General features: G+C 39.4%; 1 long non-coding RNA gene and 1 pseudogene across 1 annotated transcript; both read left to right on the top strand.

Annotated features, from left to right (window-relative positions):
• Positions 1–3,258: 3,258 nt before the first annotated feature.
• On the top strand, positions 3,259–7,563 carry LOC123573534 (uncharacterized). Its single transcript, XR_006698084.2, has 3 exons — positions 3,259–3,893; positions 4,571–4,616; positions 7,402–7,563. It is a non-coding gene; the product is annotated as an uncharacterized lncRNA (long non-coding RNA).
• A 12,480-nt stretch (positions 7,564–20,043) lies between these two features.
• On the top strand, positions 20,044–20,225 carry LOC123573786 (U1 spliceosomal RNA; annotated as a pseudogene).
• Positions 20,226–20,464: the final 239 nt, after the last annotated feature.

Below are 20,464 nucleotides of genomic sequence, written 5' to 3'. Positions count from 1 at the left end.
AGGTCCTGGCTCCTGCCTTGATTTGGTGACTCTACTGTACCCTGTGCAAAGGGTATAGGTTGGTGCTAATTTTCTCTCCATGTGGTCAGAAGTCTCATCTTCAAACTGTGGCCCTTGCCCTGTCACCTCTGGTTACTGCTGGGACCCGGGCCTCACTCCTGGTTCATCCGCTGCTGGCCCCAGGCTGGGTGAGGCTCCCACTGCCTGCTGGCCTGAGAAAGGCTTATGTGAGTCACAGGGGCTACTAGGGGCAGAGGGAAGGGAACAGGATGGAGAAATTAAATGAGGAGTAAGATTGTACAAAGTCAGGAAGAAGCCGAAAGGGGCTTGGCTCTGGCAGCGTTTTGTTTTGTGTGAGTGCCTCCTGGAATAAGCTGTCAAGAGGTTGCCTGCCCATTGCCTCCTGGTACCTTGTGCTGTGCTCAGAGTATGTGCTGGAATAAGCTGTCTGGAGGTTGCCTGCCCATTGCCTCCTGGTACCTTGTGCTGTGCTCAGAGTATGTGCTGGAATAAGCTGTCCGGAGGTTGCCTGCCCATTGCCTCCTGGTACCTTGTGCTGGGCTCATTGTTGGTGAAACACTCGAGTGATTGTGGCCTAAATGTGCAGTGACAAAAGACAGAACATAGCTTTGTTATTTTTCCAACCAGAACAGGAGAGGGGCTTTTGGAATCAGGATTTAAAATTCAGCCTTATCCTCATGATTTGCTTGTGGTTTGGCTTGTATTTTGGCTTGTGCTTGAAATGACAAAGATCGAGAGTTTAAATGTGATCTTGAGAAGACATGTGATAGAACTGATATTTTCCTAATATTTATATTACTTTCCTGTATAGAGTAGACTAAGGATTTTATTTGGATGCTAATTATATGTAGTTCCTATGGCAGTTATTTTGATTAAGACAACTAGATTTACCTCTATTCATTTTAAGCCCTAGATTTAAAGATAACGTTTTGTTTTCTGTAAACAACCTAAAAGTTGCTTTAGATTTATATTTCATAATATGTAAAAACGCTAAAAAGGGACTTGTTTGACTGAGGAGACATTTTCATTTTTCCCTTTAATTTTAAATGACAGTCGTGTGTGTATAGGAGCTGCGTTTCCTACCGAGTATTCACCTGCCATGGAGACTGAATAACATGTCACTCCAAGGGTTAATAAAATCATTAAATCACTTGCATCTGGGAAACATCAGTTTAGCAGATAATTGCTTATTCGTGTTTCTGCTTAGTAGTGGCTGGACATGTAAAGTTTCTATACCACAAAATGAAAACAGATGAGCAGACATGAGGCCCTGGGTTGCATAACCGATGTGTGCTCAAAGCAGCATCAATAAAACCTGGAGGTTACCATGTCGAGAGATGATATCTTTCCATTAATCGGGAATTGGTACCCGGGGGATAGAAGGCCTCTGCAATGAAAACCTCAGTTAGCAAACAGCAAGGCGAGAGAGAAAATTGTTTGAGGTAATAGAAATCCAACCAGCCAAATGATCAAAGATCACGTAAAGTGTCTATAGGGAGATTTCCACAGGGGAAACCCATAGAAAAAGTTCTGTCTCTCACTCTTGTTTTTGTTTTTTGGTTTTGGATAAAATTTCATTTAAGTACAAAGATCAGACATGATTTTCTCAATCCTCCTTATGTCTTTTATGCACTATACTTGCCAAAGTAGCACAGACAGAAAAAAGCAGGAATCCTATGGCTTTCCACCCTCAGCCTTCAACTAGCTTTAAAATAACTTTTAATTCTCTTATTCTGGTCTACGTTCTAAGTCACACTCCCATCCCACATTTCTTTGCCTGCTATTTTACTTCATTAATATTTACCAGCTTTTCTGAATTTAGGCACTTAATTTTGTATTTTCATATATTTCTCTGCAATCCTTCAGATCCTTATTTTCCTCAATATTCATGTAAAATATATAAACTATAATTTCTCTGTTCTTTTAAGAGATAGCATGTACCTAAACAAAGGGGTGGTCCTCTAGTGATTTTTTTAACTCAGCATTTTTTGCCAGAAATGGTCACTTGGGATTTATTCCCATGCCCTTGTGTTTTTCCCTCCCCCTCCCCTTGCCCTCCTTTTCCTCCCTTTATCTTTGACTCTCTCCCTTCCTCCTGCCCACCCACCCTACATTTTCCCCTTCTTCCCTCCCTTCTTGCTCCCTCTCTCTTTCTTCCTTCCTCCCTCCCACCCTCCTTTCCTTCTTTTCCTCTCTTTCTTTGCCCTTTCGTCTCTTCCCTCCTCCTTTCCACCCCTTTCCTTTCACCAATATTTATAGAGTGCTTATTGCATAAGAGAATTTGAGTGTCCAGGGCTGACTGGTAGCAGGACAAGCTGTAGACAAAACTCCTCAGACACTGAGTTAAAGAAGAAAGGGCTTTATTCGGCCGGAAGCTTCGGCAAGACTCACGTCTCCAACAACCGAGCTCCCTGAGTGAGCAATTCCTGTCCTTCTTAAGGGCTCACAACTCTAAGGGGGGTCCACGTGAGAGGGTCGTGATCGATTGAGGAGGCAGGGGGTACGTGACTGGGGGCTGCATGCACCGGTAATTAGATCAGAACAAAACAGGGATTTTCACAGTGCTTTTCTATACAATGTCTGTAATCTATAGATAACAGAACCGGTCAGGTCAGGGGTCGATCTTTAACTACCAGGCCCAGGGCGCGGCGCCGGGCTGTCTGCCTGTGGATTTCATTTCTGCCTTTTAGTTTTTACTACTTCTTTCTTTGGACACAGAAATTGGGCATAAGACAATATGAGGGGTGGTCTCCTCCCTTTCCTAAGGAGCTCCGACCCCTCCTGTGGGGCTTGGTGTATTCTTTCTCACTGGGGACACCGGGAGTAGCAGGGCCCAGGTGAGTTTGGATAGTTGGGAGTAGCAGGGCCCAGGTGAGTTTGGATAGTTGGGAGTAGCAGGGCGTAGTTGAGTTTGGATAGTTGGGAATAGCCCAGGTGAGTTTGGATAGTTGGGAGTAGCAGGGCCCAGGTGAGTTTGGATAGTTGGGAATAGCCCAGGTGAGTTTGGATAGTTGGGAGTAGCAGGGCCCAGGTGAGTTTGGATAGTTAGGAGTAGCAGGGCGTAGTTGAGTTTGGATAGTTGGGAATAGCCCAGGTGAGTTTGGATAGTTGGGAGTAGCAGGGCCCAGTTGTGTCACTTAAAGTCTTTAGTTGCAACCATCTGAAAATAACATGAAAGGAAAGGGGAAATGCCTGAAAAATATTGGTGGCAGCAGTGAGAGCAAGGCTCAAAGAATAAACTGGAAGCTGAGAAACTAGGCTTGGAAATGGAAATCAAAGGGACTCGGGAAGCAAGGACCCTGCATTGATCTCTGGGCAAGAAGGGTTCGCTGAGCACACTGTTGCTGTGATAAACACCACGTGCCTCTGCTGTTCTCTCTTCACTGATCAAGTGTCCGAGCCTGGAGGGAGAGTGACCGACAGCCACGGGCTGGTCACACGCCTGCCCAAGAGCTGCACAGGAGCCGGCGAGGAAAAGCCCTTGCTGCTTCCAGTGTGAGGCAGGTTTCTGGATCTATCTTCAAGACAGCCAACACGATGAAGGAAGGAACTTAAATCATGGCACAGTGAGAAAGAAAAGTAGCAAGCAGGAACTACCCCTTCCCTCCAAACAAACAGAAAAACAAAATGAGGTATTCACTAGAATATCTATGAATTTGCAAGAGAAATAACTCAGTATATGATCTCAACTTGCATCCTTATTTCAACTATATCTACTTCAGAAAGGATTTGAAGGGTTTCCAATAAAAGACAAATAAAATGTTACAAATGGTAGAGAAATGAAGACCAAATATGACCCTTGTAGAAGCATGAGAATTTTGTCTGTCTTGTTCAAGAGCTACACTGGCCACAGCTGATACAGCAGATGCTCAGTAAGTACTTTCTGAGGGAATGTGACCCAGAAAATGGAGGATGCTTATGCTGTTATATGATTTCCTTCCATTTTGCTTGGAAGTCTGGGAAAAAAACAGGAAAATTGGATGAAGAGACAGGCCCAAGGTTAGAGATGGACACAGGGAATTGGGGAGATTTAATGTGCTAGGGTGGGCAGCCCTGATTGTATTGATTTAAAAAAAAGTAGAGACAGGTCTCTGCTGCCCAGCCAACAGTGCATTTGTGCAGTTATAGCTCACTGCAGCCTTCAGCTCCTGGGCTTAAGCAGTCTTCCTGCCTAAGCCTCCTGAGTAGCTGTAACTACAGGTATGCACAACCACCTCCAGCTAATTTTGTTGTTGTTGTTGTTGTTCATAGAGTTGGGGTCTTGCTATGTTGTCCAGGCTGTTCTCAAACTCCGGGCCTCAAGAGTTCCAACTGCACTGGCCCCTCAAGGCACTGAGATTGCCGGCTATATTGATTTTCAATGTGCAATGTTGAGTCTCTTTGGATTCTAGAGGCCCTTTCACATTGAGCTTCTGAACAGAGAAGTCCTGATTGGTTGCCCCTCACTTGCAAGTTGAACAAACTTCAGCAAGTTACTAACCTGTTTCTGTCTCAGTTTTTACATCTATAAAACTGGTATATTAATACTCAGCTCTTTATATAATTACAGAAGTCAAATGAAATGACAAATCTGAAAGCACTTTGAAGACTTCAAGGTAAAAATACTGTTATTAATAAAATCACCCCAAATAGATGGTTTTTGGTACTTTTTATTTTGCTTTATAAGAATAATTTCACATGTGGACCCCAATCATAAAATTAAGGGCACCCCTTTTTGTAGAAGAAAAAAGTTTTCTATTTTGTTTGAAGCAGAGACTGCTATAGATTATCTTGATTTCAAGCAGATCTGCAGGAATTAAATTAGACAAAAAATTCTGATGTGAAAACACTGGGGCAAATTAGCACAAAGGTGGTGAATTTGTTTTCAGAGTGTGGGTTAGTCAAAACGAAGCTGACAAGTTGATTTACAGGTTAAGTGAGAAAATTCAGTTCCTTAAACAACACATACTCTATAGCCCAATGAGCCGATCCTATTTCCTATGCCAAGCGTCTTTGCTGGGCCTTGGGGGTATCATGGAGCCATACTGCATGGGGGTATAGGTGACTTGCCTGCTTGCCTGGGAGATTCAGACAAAGACAGAAACAACCAAAAAAAAAAAAAAAAAAAAAAAAAGGGGGAAAAGAAAAAAACACAAAACAACAATAATAACAATGAAAAAAGCAACACATTTCTTCTTCCTTAAAGTAAACATAAAGAACTGTAATTATGATTAAAAACATAAAGCATGTACAGTCTTAAACGTAAATGAGTTCTCCTCAGGTTGATCTTCAATAGTCTGTTTTTTCGAGTCACCAGAAAATTAGTAGTCTTCAACCTTCTCTTTTATCTTGATGAGAGGAGCCTGCACAACGCAGAAATTCTTAAAGTAATTATGTTAATGTAATTATTTTTAAGTCTTCTGACCAGATATTATTGTGACATGTAGTCTTCTTTTCATTTAACCCAAGACATATTCAAAATATTCAGACTTATAATTTTAATGCCACACTTGTTTTTTCACATTATTTGCAGTGAAAACTCTGACAGTGCAGTAAATATCTTTTAGATGCCCAGTATCTAATATTGTTTAATGTATTTGTTGAAAGGAATGTGGAATTGAATGGGGAATTAATTTGCCGTATGTTTTGGAAAAGTTACTTTCAATCCTATTGCACTATTGCATTTATTAATGAATATTAAGCCCTTCTAGTGGTGACAGGACTATCTATGGTTAAAGAGGACAGTAGAGGTGTTCAAGACACAGCTCTGTACTCAAATGGTTGTCAGACTAATTGGTGAAAAAATACACATGACACAAGGGCTAGACTTGGTACAGACTATAAAGTCTATGGAAAGTCAGTGGAGAGTAAATTTTAAATCTCTGACAATGATATGTGCATATTTGCCAAACTCATTGACACCCTACCAGCATTTTCAGAAGACTCTATCAACTGAGGAGATATTTAAGAACAACAGTAAATATTCTGTTAGTAGACTGACACTTAAATGTAAAGTAAAATATTCCTGAATAGAATTTTTCAGATGGAGTTTGAGGTGATATAGTCCAATACTTTAATTTGAAGACAAAAAACTAGGGCACGGAGAAAGTGTATAGCTACCCCGAAGTCACACAGCATTAGAGGTATTGAAGCAAATTTCTTTAATCTCTCCTTTGTAACCAGAAGGAGGATCCGGGTGGTGTTTACTTTACAAATAAATACGGGATGGAGGTGGGGATTCCACCTCTTCCTTAAGACAATAGAAAAATCCTTTGGCCTTTGTGGAGTCAAATTCTGGTGATATCATTGTATTAGTCTGTTTTCACGCTGCTGATAAAGACATACCCAAGACTGGGCAATTTACAGAAGGAAATGGTTTAGTTGGACTTCCAGTTCCATGTGACTGGGGAAGCCTCACAATCATGGCGGAAGGCAAGAAGGAGCCAGGCAAAAAGAGCTTGTGCAGGAAAACTCCCCTTTATAATAACCGTCAGATCTCGTGAGACTTACTGTCACGAGAACAGCTCAGGAAAGACCCGCCCCATGATTCAGTTACCTCTCACTGGTCCCTCCCACCAACACATGGGAATTCAAGATGAGATTTGGGTGGGGACACAGCCAAACCATATCAACCATATTAAAGTATTTCCATCAAATATCATAGGAACGCATAGTTTCTTTTAATTTAACCCAAGACATAGTCAAAACACTGATTTTTAAAATAATGAGATATGTATTTTGAGTATTTTTTAATAATGAGATGTGTATTTTGAGTGTGTATTTTGTAATAATGAGATGTATTTTGAGTGTATTTTTTTAATAATGAGATGTGTATTTTGAGTATGTATTTTTAAATAATGAGATATGTATTTTGAGTGTGTTTTAGTGTCCCAATGGGATTAACTTTAGTGCCTACAGTGGGATCTGTTAGGTAATACACCTTTTAATTGATTTTTTCTCTTTCCCTCTTTCACTTTTTCAAGACTTTCACTCCTATCTCCAGGGACTGATTACAAAATAAACTACCTGCATCCAGGTGCTTACCCTGGACTCTGCTTTTGATAAACAACCCAGGCTAACAGAGGCAGAAAAACCTAAAGCTTATATCTGTAAAGTGATTTACTTCCTGGCCCTGGTGAGAGGGTGTGGAGGAAGTAGGTGCTTGTTCCATAGGTTAAGAAGAAGCAAAAGAGCTCTCCTTGCCTCACTTTCTGATGGATTTTCCAGCTTATGTTTAAACACCCAAAGGCAGTTATTCTGAAAGTTTATTAATAATTTTATAACCCCTACGTGTGTTAAATTTTTGTGTCTTTGAATGCTAGTTTTTTTTTTTTTTAAAGTAAACTGTAATGATATCTCTTAAATATTTTCTCAATTGATGGAGACTTAACGTGCTTGTAGATTGCCATCGGGATTGAAGAATACGTTGATATCGATGTTGGATGTAAAGATACCATGTCCCACCTCTTCTTTGACTGCTTCAACCTCAGTAGAAACCCCTGCTCCTGCAGTTTTTCTCCCAGTGCCTTTTTCAGCCTGTAGATTGTTAGGATCAGTGCCAGGTCTCCTCTTGGGGAGCCGCAGCAGGAGACTGCAGACTGACTTGAATGCCGTGGAAGGATCCCTTTCTGCCCTCCTGGGAATGACATGGTCCTTTCTCTTCATTCAGCCTAGGATACATGTATTTTAAGAACTACATTTCAATACATTTGTTGTCTTAATTTTAAAATAAAAATTTAGAACTTCTGCAGTAGGTGATGTTGAAGTACACTATTTATTTGAACTGAATATACTGAATAAGAGTTTATGGAAAGTGTCTATTATTCTGAGCATGCATGTGGTCAAATGGTTTAAACCTTTTAAAATAAAACCACTTCACCGGGGCTAATTTAGATACATTAAAATACACGCATTTAAGGGTACAGTTTCATGAGATTTGACACGTTTATATCTGTGTAACTACCCGAGACTGGACATGTTTATATCCGTATAACTACCACTAAAATCAAGGTATAGAACATTTCCCCTCTCCAAAAATTTCCTTCATGTTTCTTCAGAGTTAACCCCCTTATTTCCAGCTCCAGACAATCACTGACTGGTGTTACACTGGTGTGAATCTGCTTTGCCTGTTCTAGAGTTTAATGTGTTTGGACTCATGTGTTAACACTGGTGTGAATCTGCTTTGCCTGTTCTAGAGTTTAATGTGTTTGGACTCATGTGTTAACACTGGTGTGAATCTGCTTTACCTGTTCTAGAGTTTAATGTGTTTGGACACATGTGTTAACACTGGTGTGAATCTGCTTTGCCTATTCTAGAGTTTAATGTGTTTGGACTCATGTGTTAACACTGGTGTGAATCTGCTTTGCCTGTTCTAGAATTTAATGTGTTTGGACTCATGTGTTAACACTGGTGTGAATCTGCTTTGCCTGTTCTGGAGTTTAATGTGTTTGGTTTCATGCAGGATGACCCTTCTGTGTCTGGCTTCTTGTACTCAATGCCTCAGTCCATTCAGGCTGCTATCACAAATTGCCATAGACTGGGCAGCTTAGAAACCACAGGAATTTATTGCTCATGGTTATAGAAACTGAAAATCCCAAAGCCTCAGCAGGTTCAGTGTCTGATGAGGGACAATTTCTTGGTCCATAGATGGTCATCTTTTTGCTGTGTCTTCTTATGATGGATGGGAGAAAGGAGTCCTCTCTGGTAATTTAAGGGCATTAGTCTCATTCACAAGGTCTCCACCCTCATGACCCAACACGTCTCAAAGGCCCCGCATCCTAAAATCATTAGCTTGGGGGTTACATTTCAACATGGGAGTTTTTTGAGGGACACAAACATTCCATCTTAGCTCTGAGCATAAGGCATTGACATTCATCCAAGTTGCGGATGCATCAGTAGTTCTTTCCGTTTTGTCTTATTTTACTGTATCGTTCCGTTTACTGCTGAGTCTCAGATGCCACAGTTCACATGCTGAGGGATATTTTGATTGTTTCCGATTATTAGCTGTCATAATGGAGCTGTTACGTGAGCATTCTTACATAGGCCTTTGTGTAGAGATGTTTTTATTTTCTTGGGTAAATATCTAAGGAATAGAGTTGCTGGGACTTTTGATATTTTTAACTATATAAAAAACTACCCAACCCACCGTTTTCCAAAGTAGTTCTACTGTTTTGACTGCCACCAGCAATGTATTCATTTTCCAGTGGCTCCACAGCCTCACCAGCACTTGGTATTTTCTCTCTTTTCAATTGTAATAATTCTAGTGGATGTGAAATGGAATCTTCCTGTAGTTTAAATATGAATTTCCCTGAAGTCTAATGACACGGAGCATCTTTTTATGTGGTTATTGGCCTTTCATATATCTGTTTGCATGTAGTGTCTGTTCAAGTCTTTTACCCATATTTTATTTATATGTCTTTTAAGAAATTTGTTGATATATCTAATTTGTTGAATGTATTGGCATAAAGTTGTTCATAATATCCCCTTGTTAACTCCTTAAAGCCCTTGGCATTAGTGATGTTGTCCTCTTCTTTATCCCTGATTTGATAATTTGTGTCTTTCTTCTCTCTTGTCTTTTCTTAATCAATCTAAGCATTTGCCAACTTTATTAATCTTTTAAAAGAACCAGTGTCATAGTGACTGTGGGACTGAATGAAGGGGGACGAATGCAGAAATGAAGACAATGAAAAAAGGATTTGTTTTAAAGAAGGGATCGGGGGCTCCTTGCTTCTAATGAGCAAAGGCCGCCCTGAGCTTCTACAGCCCTTCGTATTTACTGGGTAGAAAGAGCAGAGAGGAGGAGGTAACAGTTCGTCAGCTGCTTGGTTTATCGCAGGTTCACATGATTGCTCACAGGCTTCAGATGTGCCTAATCACAAGCAACACTGTGCTTGGGGCGTGACTGCCTGCAGCACTCCTTCTGGGCAGTCGCAGTTTGCCAGTTTGCCAACATCCTGCTCGCATGAGAACAGCTTGCTGTTTACTCCTGTAGCCTCCAGTGGTACACTGAGTTCATCACGACCCTCATTCTTTCGGCCTCCAACAAACCAGCTTTCGGTTTCACTGATTTTTCTCTGTTGTTTTGGTTTTCTATGTCATCAGGTTTTTTCTTCTATCTTTATTCTTTCATTTCTTCTTCTTGGGAATAATTTGTTCCTTTTTTCTAGTTTTCTAGTTTTTTAGAGGTGTAGCTTAGAGAATTGACTTTAGACTTTTCTTCTTTTATAATATAAGCATTAAAAAATATATTTATATATATCACTTTAAGCACTGCTTTGCCGCATTCCACAAATTCTAGTATGTTGTGACTTTATCATCAAGTTTAAAATATTTGCAAGCTTTCCTTATGTTTTTCTCTGACTCATGGGTTATTTAGAAATGTGTTGCTTAATTTCCAAATATTTAGCAAACTTAAAATAACTTGTTATTTTTTATTTCAGTCAGAAAATTAAGTTCATGATACCAATAGTTCTAAATGTACTGAGATTTAAATAGCAGTAAATAGAGGTATGTCCCATCTTGGTGAATTTACCACATGCAAATGAAAAAAAAATGTGTGCTATGCTGTCAACTAGGTCAATATTTGATAGCATTATGAATATTCATTATCCTTACTGACTTAAAGGCTACTTCTATCAATTTTCAAAAGAAAAGCGTTGAAATCTATTTCTTCTCTAAGTTTTGTTAGTTTTTGCTGCATACATTTTGAAGTTGTATTATTAGGTTTGTACATATTTATGATATATGTTCTTGATAAATTTATTCTTTGTCATTATGAAATATGTCTTTTTATTGCTAATAATATATTTTATCCTAAGTCAACTTTATCTGATATTAGTAATACCATTTCGGATTTTTGTATTAGTTTTTGTATTGTACATCTGTTTTAATTCTTTTGTTTTTATCCTATATCTGTCTTATATCTAAAGTGAATTTTTTGTAGATAGCATTTTATAAGTTCTTGAATTTTTATCCTTTATGAAAATTTCTTTTTTAAAAAATAGTGTTTAGCCCATTTGCATTTAATGTAATTAACAATATGGCTGGCTTTAAGTCTACTATTTTACTATTTGTTTTTTAGTTTCCCATCTGTTCTTTGCCACTCTTTCCCTATTTTACTATTTGTTTTTTAGTTTCCCATCTGTTCTTGTTTTCTTCTGGGTCAGTTTTTTTAAAGTATTCATATTAGTCCATTCTCATACTGCCATGAAGAAATACCTGAGACTGGGTAATTTACAAAGAAAAGAGTTTTAATTGACTCACAGTTCTGCATGGCCGGGGAGGACTCAGGAAGCTTACAATTATAGCAGAAGGGGAAGCAAACATGTCCTTCTTCACATGGCGGGAGAGAGAAGTGCCAAGCAAAGGGGGAATCCCCCTTTAAAACCATCAGCTCTCGTGAGAACTCGCTCTATCACAGAACGGCAAGGGAGTAACCACCCCCATGATTCAACTCCCGTCTGCCAGGTCCCTCCCAGGACACGCGGGGATTATGGGAACTACAATTGAAGATGAGGTTTGGTTGGGGGCACAGCCAAACCATATCGGTATTACATTTTATTGCAACTGTTGGCTCAACAGGTGCACCATGTATTTTTGTTCAAAGTTGTTGCTCAAGCGTTTACAATGTGTGTTGTTAACTTGTCACAGTTTGTTCTTAAGTACTGTTGTATCATCTCCCAAATAATACAAAAATCTTACAGCAGTATATAAGCAGTCCTGGCTTTTCATGGTTCTGATATGCAGGAATTTTTGTTACTGTGCTTTGGTTAGATAATATAATTCCTTCATGGACACAGTGCAAATTTCACTTTCCACAGTGTGTTAACTACATGTGATTTCGTTCAGTACAAGCTTTGATGCTGGTTTTTAGTACAAAAATTAGTAAGTATTTAATAGACAAGCATGATGATCAGTGAGCAATCATGCTTTCTCTGTGAAAGTGTGGTGGTTATTTGTCACTGTGTGCCTGTGCGTCTGTATGAATTTAGTTTAGACAGATATCAACGTGTGTAATTGTGTAAACTACTTGTCCTCCAGTCATAAACTCACATAATTTAACTTTTAAAGCATCATCACTGTTGGTTAAGTGTCCAGGTCACCTTTATTCATTTGAATATCTCCAGGAAAATGTTACAAAGCTGCTTTTCACTAACAAACATAACTTTATTGGTCCAGCTAGTGGACCAAGGAGTTATTTGAATGTTTAAAGCCTACTGTCTTAGACAAACTTTTCAACAGACTATTGAAGCTACAACTGGAGATCATGCAATTTTTAAGCTAAGTTTTGAAAGATATATTACTTAAAAATGCAGTTGAAATACTTAAGCATCATGACAGCAAAGAAAGTTAGTAATGTGTGTGTGCAGTACAGCAGAAGCTTGTATTGCTCTGTGAAAATAACATACAGAGTACAAACAGAATGCAAAGGGAGTTATCGGCTCGTTCTGCTCCTGCTTGTGCAGAACTTTCCACGTCAGGCCATCTCCTGGGCTACTGGTGAGTTTATGGATCGGCCCAGCTGTAGTCTACCCTGTTGTTCCTGAAGTGAGGTGGAGGTCAGCCAGCAGCCTGCAAAAATGTGAGAAAATGAGAGTCAAGTAGGGCTTCTGATGGCCCCAGATCATGTTATTGTTATGATCAGCCATCCGTAGCAAGTGTCTTTCATGCATTATATCTGATGATAGTGATGGATATACATTGCCGTTTGCATTTTGTAACCCACAACATGAGAATGCAAAATTATATCCGCTGATAGTGATGGATATACATTGCTGTTTGCCTTTTGTAACCCATGGCGTGAGAATGCAAAATCCAGGGTTGGGAATGCAGTCAGTGGCAGTGTGACTAGGTGTTTCTCTGTATGGTACTAAGAAAAATACAGCCCAGGAAATTGTTAGTGCTTTCATTTTGCTTCACTATAGGTCTGCCTGGATGATCAAAACAGATGGGAAGGAGCCATGGTGGGGCAATGATCCTGTTCTGTTGCCTCCTGGAGATTCAAGCATTATATATGGAGAGCTATCATCTCTACCCTCCTCCTGGTTTACTCTCACGGTGAGGTCAGGTAGAGTTTAGCAGGGATGTTCATGTGAATATCGTCTGTGTTTGTGAATAGGCTCATATTTCAGTTGCAAGCAACATGATAACTTTAAAGTTCAGTTGCTGGTTAAGAACTATCTTTTTTTATTAAGTTGATACTAAACTTGATGTCTTTTTGCAGCACTAACAGAGATTACTGGTACTACCTTTTAGCTTTTGATCGTTGATGCAATCCTAGATCTTCAGCTTCATGTTGTAAAAGGGGTATTTTTTTCAAATTTTTTTTGTGAGAGTATTAAAGTTAACATTGTTATGATCACAAGTGTAAACAGATATATAAAGAAATGGCAATACATTGTTAAGGCTGCTGTTCTTCATGATGTTTAGCCACATGAAGGTGCAGTTAATAGTCCCATGAAGAACTGGAATAACGTCAGCTCGGGAACTGCAAGTTTAGATAGTTTGACCATAGTGAATTTTCATGAATGGAATAGTTAATCATTTTAGTGGCTCTTGGGGGTCAATTCAGGCTGTTTTACTTGATCCATTTCTTATCATCCTTACAAGGTCTTCTGAGATAACACAGCACTGATAGTTGCTAACAGACTTTGTATCTACCATGTTATTAGCATTTTATCTTGGTACACTGATAAAATAAGCTTCAGGAATACTTAAAAGATTGCAATGGCTTCCAGCTGCCAAATGCTAGATTTAATTATTTTTTAGGACCAATGTGAGTGTTTACACATACCACCTGTGGTGCAGCACACACGTATTATCCAGACTGAAATTAGGAATTCAACTGAAGTACATGTAGAGTCGGAAAGTGTGAATATTTGGGGGACCTTGGAGATGACCTAGTTCACTTTAATTTGTAGAAAAGAAAACAGATTCAGGGAAAGGGCATGCATTGCCTAAGGTGATTCAGCAGGTCTGGAACAGAAATGCGATACACCTAAGGTGATTCAGCAGGTCTGGAGCAGAAACGCAATGCAATCTCTGTTCTTTTGCTTCTCAGATCCAGAATTTTTTTCACAATACTGAACTACTTATGTTTCTGATTCCTTATTTTTTCTGTTTTATATTTTGCCAGTATTGTCTTACCTGGATCCTATTCTTTACCCCAAATATTTAAATCCATTACCACTATTGTCTCTTTATAAGTAAAAGTACTGGTTGTTATTATAAATGATTATTCGATCACTTTTCATTTTTTTGGGTCCAGTACAAAGTTAGTAACAACTAAACATTACAGGCCTTGGCAATCCAAGGGGAGCTCAAGTCCTCCAGGGCACATCAGGAAAAGGCTAAATGACAGCCAATCGGCGAGTGGACAGAATACGGCTCTCATATGGACTATTGATTATTTGATGTTCTTCAATAATTTCATTAATCTTCAGTTTTTTCCTCTTTGAAATGATGGATTTAGTTCTGCTACACTTGACTTTCAAGTTTCTTTTGAAATAATTATAGATTCATAGGAAGTTGCAAAAGGTACAGGGATGTCTTAGGTACTCTTCACTAATTCTCCCAGCGGTGACATCTTACATAGCTACAGAGCAGTATCAAAACCTGGAAACTGACACAGGTACAATTCAAAACGGTTACTCAGATCACAGCAGTTTTGTACACATTCATTTGTGTATGTGTGTGTGTGCGTGTGTGTTCTGTGTGTTTTTATCTCGGGTAGATCTGTAACTAACACCTCGATAGTCAAGATACAGAACTGTGGCCTCACCACCAGGCTCCAACCTGCAATCTTTGCGGACACGCTGACACGTTTTCCTCCACCGCTTCCCCTTGGCAACCCCAAGTGTGTTCTCCTCTTTACAATTTTATTTCAATAATTTATATAAATGTAATTGTACAAAATCGCATTTTTAAAGGGAAGAAACACGGCACAGATATTTTGGTTAGCACAGCAAAATAATCTTTAACACTCATTTGTTTTATGTTCTATTTGCCTCAAAAAAAATGTACTTTGTTCTTTCCCGTATTTTCTGATATCAGTGTAGGAAATCAATACCAAGCAAAACATAATTCCATTCATTTTTTTCCACAGCTTGTTTTTCACTGTTGTTTCCTAACACTTATTGTTCCATTTACTCTTTCTCTCTGTTTTTCATCACATAAAAGTAACTTTGTGGTCTTTATCTCTTCTAAGAAAACTTGGTAATGAGTCTTTAATGTGAAGCCCGGACCACCCTTGTTTTGATTTTGTGTTATGGGTGTCCCTTTGTGTGGTCGCCCACATGGAGAGTCCTTGTGAGGCTGGGCTTTTCCAGTGGTTTGTCAAAATGGAAATAGATATCTAACAAACCAAACACAGAATGACCTTGCTCCAGGAATGCACCATTTCTGAGAAAATACTACCTCTTCCAAATGGTGTTTGTGAATATTACTCATATTCTCCTTTACTCCCTTTTATTAAAACTGTGGTTTTTTCACGCATTTGTATAACTCGGGTAATGAAATGTGAAACTAAGTGATTGCCTGCCAATTACAACTGATACTAACGATGCGATGGGGAGGCCACCTCTGCAGTGGCTGCTCTGTGTCTAGGGACTTGCTAGCTTTGCTAAGTTTCATGGGGCTGCGGACACACCAAATGCAAACTTACTCGTGCACATGGGAAACCATTTGTATTAATATGATTAGGAAGCCCTACCTAACCCTGATGAAAAATTACTTGAAAATAACGGAAGACAGAGTCCTTATTTTAAAGTACATTAACTATTGGGAGTAATTACTATTAGTCCAACCATAACTGGATTTAATGAGACTGAATAGAAACAAATTAGACATAATTGGAAGCTAAGCAAAAGTCAATTAAATTCTTATAATTTTAAGTTTATAAAAGTTATTGAATTAAATGACCAGGATCAATTAGCAGAGGAAATAAAGCCATGAAGAATATTTCCAGGAAACTGGTACCTTTTTTTGAGGGAAAAATATTGTTTCACTTAATGATTAGAGTTTAGCAAAAAGTAGCTTAAAAGAATTTTGCTGCCTTAGCAGTTTAATAACTTGAAATGAGGTAATTATGCAAATTGATCATTTTACCTACAAAGTAGCGCAGGACTTGTTTTAAGGAATCCAGGAGTGGAATTCATTTGATAGAACAAAATAACATATTTATAAAAATCAGTGAATTCAGATGGTTTGGAATAAAGATATGATTGCTTTTACTGAATATTCACTTTAGGGTGGGGTTAGCTGTGTGAGAATTGCGGTTGACCTGTTGTAGAAATTGTGTGCTTGGAAATATATCACCACACTGCTCCATGTGCTTGGAAATATATCACCACACTGCTCCATGTAGATGCTCTCTCTGTGATTCGAGTCTTGTTCCTACAGCACTGCTGTCAACCCTCAACTGCCATCACCCTATAGACCCCAAGTCAGTTTGTATTCAGTGATGCGAGTGGTGTTCTGTGCCACCGGTCACCTAAGAACTTGGTGCTAAGAAACTGATTTTACCAAAACAGTCTCCTCAGAACACAGACACCGTCAGTCACAGTATCGTCATTTCTGCTTTCTGGATGTTCAAGGAAATGTAGATCATGACTCCTTCTGTGAGGCCTAATTATCTTCAAAAAGAGCTATGAGCGTGCACCCCTTTCCAGATGTGACAGAATAAGATTGCAAAGGAGCTATGAGCGTGCACCCATTTCCAGATGTGATGGAATAAGATTGCAGTTTCAGCTAGGCGCTGAAATATAATTAATTCTCTAATAGTAATTAGATATATTACTATTAATAAAACTATATAAAATAGTAATTAGGTAAATTACTAATTAATAAAAATATTCTGTAAGGACAGTCATAAAGGTAAGGACAGTCACAAAGGAAAGAACAGTAGCAAACAGGTCTCAGGAAATACATCCAATGAGATGTTCAGATGTGATGCCGCTTTGTACATACTATGCTAAACACATTATGTCTATAATTAAACCAGCTGCGTACACAATGCAGGTGTGGCAAATTCTTGGCTGAAGCATGTATGCCAGTTTTCTCATTTTTTAAAATAACAAGTGCATGCTTAGTCAGGTTAGAGTTGATAGATTATGATATTGTCAATGCACTGGACAATCCATTAATGATACAGTGAGATTTTGTGCAAAAAAAAATGGAATTGAGGGGTGTGAATCCAAACTTAGAAGAATAAAGAACATACATTTGTAATTAAGAAATATCTCTCACTTTCATCCCTTACGTGCCATAGCACAATCCAGCCCCACCCAGCCATGACTCTTACATGTATCACTCCTGACAAAGCAGGCCTGGCAATTCAGACCCGGAACCCGCGGGGAGGAGAGGAATCCCACGATTTCTGGCAAACGCTGCTGCTGCTTTTGTACTGGCGTGAGGTGAATGCCTCTCCATGCACACAGGTGCCATGTGACGGGGATGAATCTTTCAAGATTTGTTTAAAGTCAAATAATGTGAAGGTCCACGACTGACCTCCAGGCCTCTCAGAGCTTCAGTTAACTCCTTTGTGTTAGGGGATGTTAGAACAACGATTACAAGTCAGAGCATGTGATGCTTAGGAGCAAGAGCGAATGAGGAGGAGGAACCCAAAAGGCCCAGCGCAGAACATCAGCATCCGAGCATCAAGTCTACCCCTGAGAAAACGTGGTCCAGAGGTTTGCATGGACCCCATTTTCCAGGTCGCACAAACCCTGTGATTTCTATGTCATTCTGTCCCGTCCTGTCACTTTAAATCGAAATGGAAGAGAGAAAAATGGTAACTGATCAGTAAAGTAAGGAGTGAAGAGTGGGAAGGTGGAGGTCGTGGTGGTGGAAGATAGAAACCTCCACGCGTGAAATAGAACAGTTTGGATGTCAGCTGTGACTGCTACAGATCTCCTAAAACCCACTCCATTTTTATTAAAAATGTACATTGTATTTTTCCAGTGTACACGATATCATGTTAAGAGTTCATAAAGTTTCAAGGATGTGAGTCATCACAAAGGTTTAAAGAACTGATTATTTTGGTGGTCTGGCTCCTCTACCCCAGTAGGAAAAGATGCCACTTTGCTTATGCCTTGTGCTGAATTTTAGAATGCTTGTCAACCCAGCACACTTCAGCATGACTTTAAGTCAAAAAATCAAAAAGTACTAGGATCAATTTACAATCCCAGCGATATGATATTTTGCAAATTACAAAGCCTCTAAATGAGCTATTTTATCCACTTCATAGATGAGAAATCTAAGAGTGGGTTAGTCAATTCTCTTAGATTTCTCATATCCATAAAGTGGATAGAACATCTAATTTAGAGACCTGTTAAAGGATAGACAGAAATGACATTTATAAAGTATCTAGTGAAACTACTGGTAGAGATTATATACCCAGTAAATGATGAGCACTATAATCACAAGTAATTTGATCTTTGCTAGTGTAAAATGTATTTGTCTGTTTGCTTCGTTTTTCTTGGAGACAGTCTCCCTCTGTCACTCAGGCTGGAGTGCAGTGGTACACTCACTGCAGCCTCTGTCTCCAGGTTCAAGTGATTCTCCTGCCTCAGCTGGGATTACAGGTGCCCGCCACCATCCCTGACTAATTTTTGAGTTTTTACTACAGATGGGATTTCACCATGTTGCCCAGGCTAGTCTTGAACTCTTGGCCTGAAGCGATCCACCCACCTCAGCCTCCCAAAGTGCTGGGATTACAGGTATGAGACACTGTGCCCAGCCACATTTATTTTAATTTGGAGAATATTTTTTCAGTAAAGTTGTACAAATGATTGTCCTACATTCCTGCATGTTTGAGACTCTTTTTCTCTTTTCGTCTCCATATAGGAATGACAGTTTGGCTAGGTATAGAATGCTTGATTTGCACTTTCTATTGTTCATAAATCTACAGTCTTATCTTTGTTTCTATCCTCTATACCAGCTTAAGTAGGATTAGAGTTTGGGATTCACCTATAAAACTCTCTACCCATTGAACAACTCCTCTTTTCCCGCTCCGCGAGTCCCTGGCACCTATCATTTTACGTCTCTGTTTCTAAGAGTTTGACTACTGGCCGGGCGCGGTGGCTCAAGCCTGTAATCCCAGCACTTTGGGAGGCCGAGGCGGGTGGATCACGAGGTCAGGAGATCGAGACCATCCTGGCTAACATGGTGAAACCCCGTCTCTACTAAAAATACAAAAAAAAAACTAGCCGGGCGTGGTGGCAGGCGCCTGTAGTCCCAGCTACTCGGAGGCTGAGGCGGGAGAATGGCGTGAACCCGGGAGGTGAAGCTTGCAGTGAGCCGAGATTGCGCCACTGCACTCCAGCCTGGGCGACAGAGCGAGACTCCGTCTCAAAAAAAAAAAAAAAAAAAAAAAAAGAGTTTGACTACTTTAAAAACCTCATCATATAAGAAGGATCATGCAGCACTGTGTTTGTATTTTTGTGAGTGGTTTATTTCACTTAGTATAATATCACCAAAGTTTATCTATGTTATGACATATGACAGGATTTTCTTCTTTTATAAGGTTGAATAGTAGTTTATTGTGTATATACCACTTTTTAAAATCCATTCATCTGTTGACAGATATTTATGTTGCTTTTACCTCTTGGCTATTGTGAATAATGCTGCAATGAACATGAAATGAACAAGCTCTTTTTTTTATCTCTACTTTTGTTAGAAGCTTTTAATTCCTGATTAATGCGTTCTGAATTTATGCAGAGGTCTCTACCTTGCAGTGACCTAAAGCCTTGTCTTCTGCTACCCTACACAGACTTCAGATGCAAGTCTCTAGATTCTTGAGATTGGGAAATGTTTCCAGAGCACTCGTGGTTTTTGTATTAATTGACCATTCAGGTTTTCTGCTTTGCCATTTTCCCCTGGGTATTTCTCTTATTCTCTTGGAAGCACAACTATGCATTTAAGTCCATGTTTGCTGTATTTTATCTGCTATTTCTATGCATTTTGCAGTCAGGGATTTTCAAAATACCCGTAACTTGTTGCTAAAAAGGAGGTTTGTTTCAATGTGCCTTAGAAATATCCAGTTTCATACTTCCCTGGCAGGGCAGATACCATGATCTTAAAGGCAGTTTTCCCAGGGCACGGCTTATCCATATCCATTACACTCTGGATCCATTATAGGGATGTGCGGATCCCTGGAATTGCCCCACATGTGGGAAGCTCTACTGCAGAATCTGTGGTCGTGAGTGACTGCATTGTGCATTCATGTACAAATTCCAGTGGGCATCCAGTTTCATACAGATAATAATAACATCTTCCATAGAATGTATTCTTGTGTATTAACACGTGGGGCTCTCTAGTACCCTGCTGAGATATATGGGAATCTACCCTAGTTTTGCCATTTTCTCCTAACGTAAGTCTGTTTCTTTTAATATTCATTGCTTCTCCCCATTTCTGTAGTTCAGTGCATTTTCCTTTCCTTTGCTGGAACTACTTCTCTTTCCTCACC

Source organism: Macaca fascicularis, chromosome 5 (assembly GCF_037993035.2).
Source record: "Macaca fascicularis isolate 582-1 chromosome 5, T2T-MFA8v1.1".
Taxonomy (NCBI): Eukaryota; Metazoa; Chordata; class Mammalia; order Primates; family Cercopithecidae; genus Macaca; species Macaca fascicularis.
This window is presented reverse-complemented; position numbering and strand designations above follow the sequence as displayed.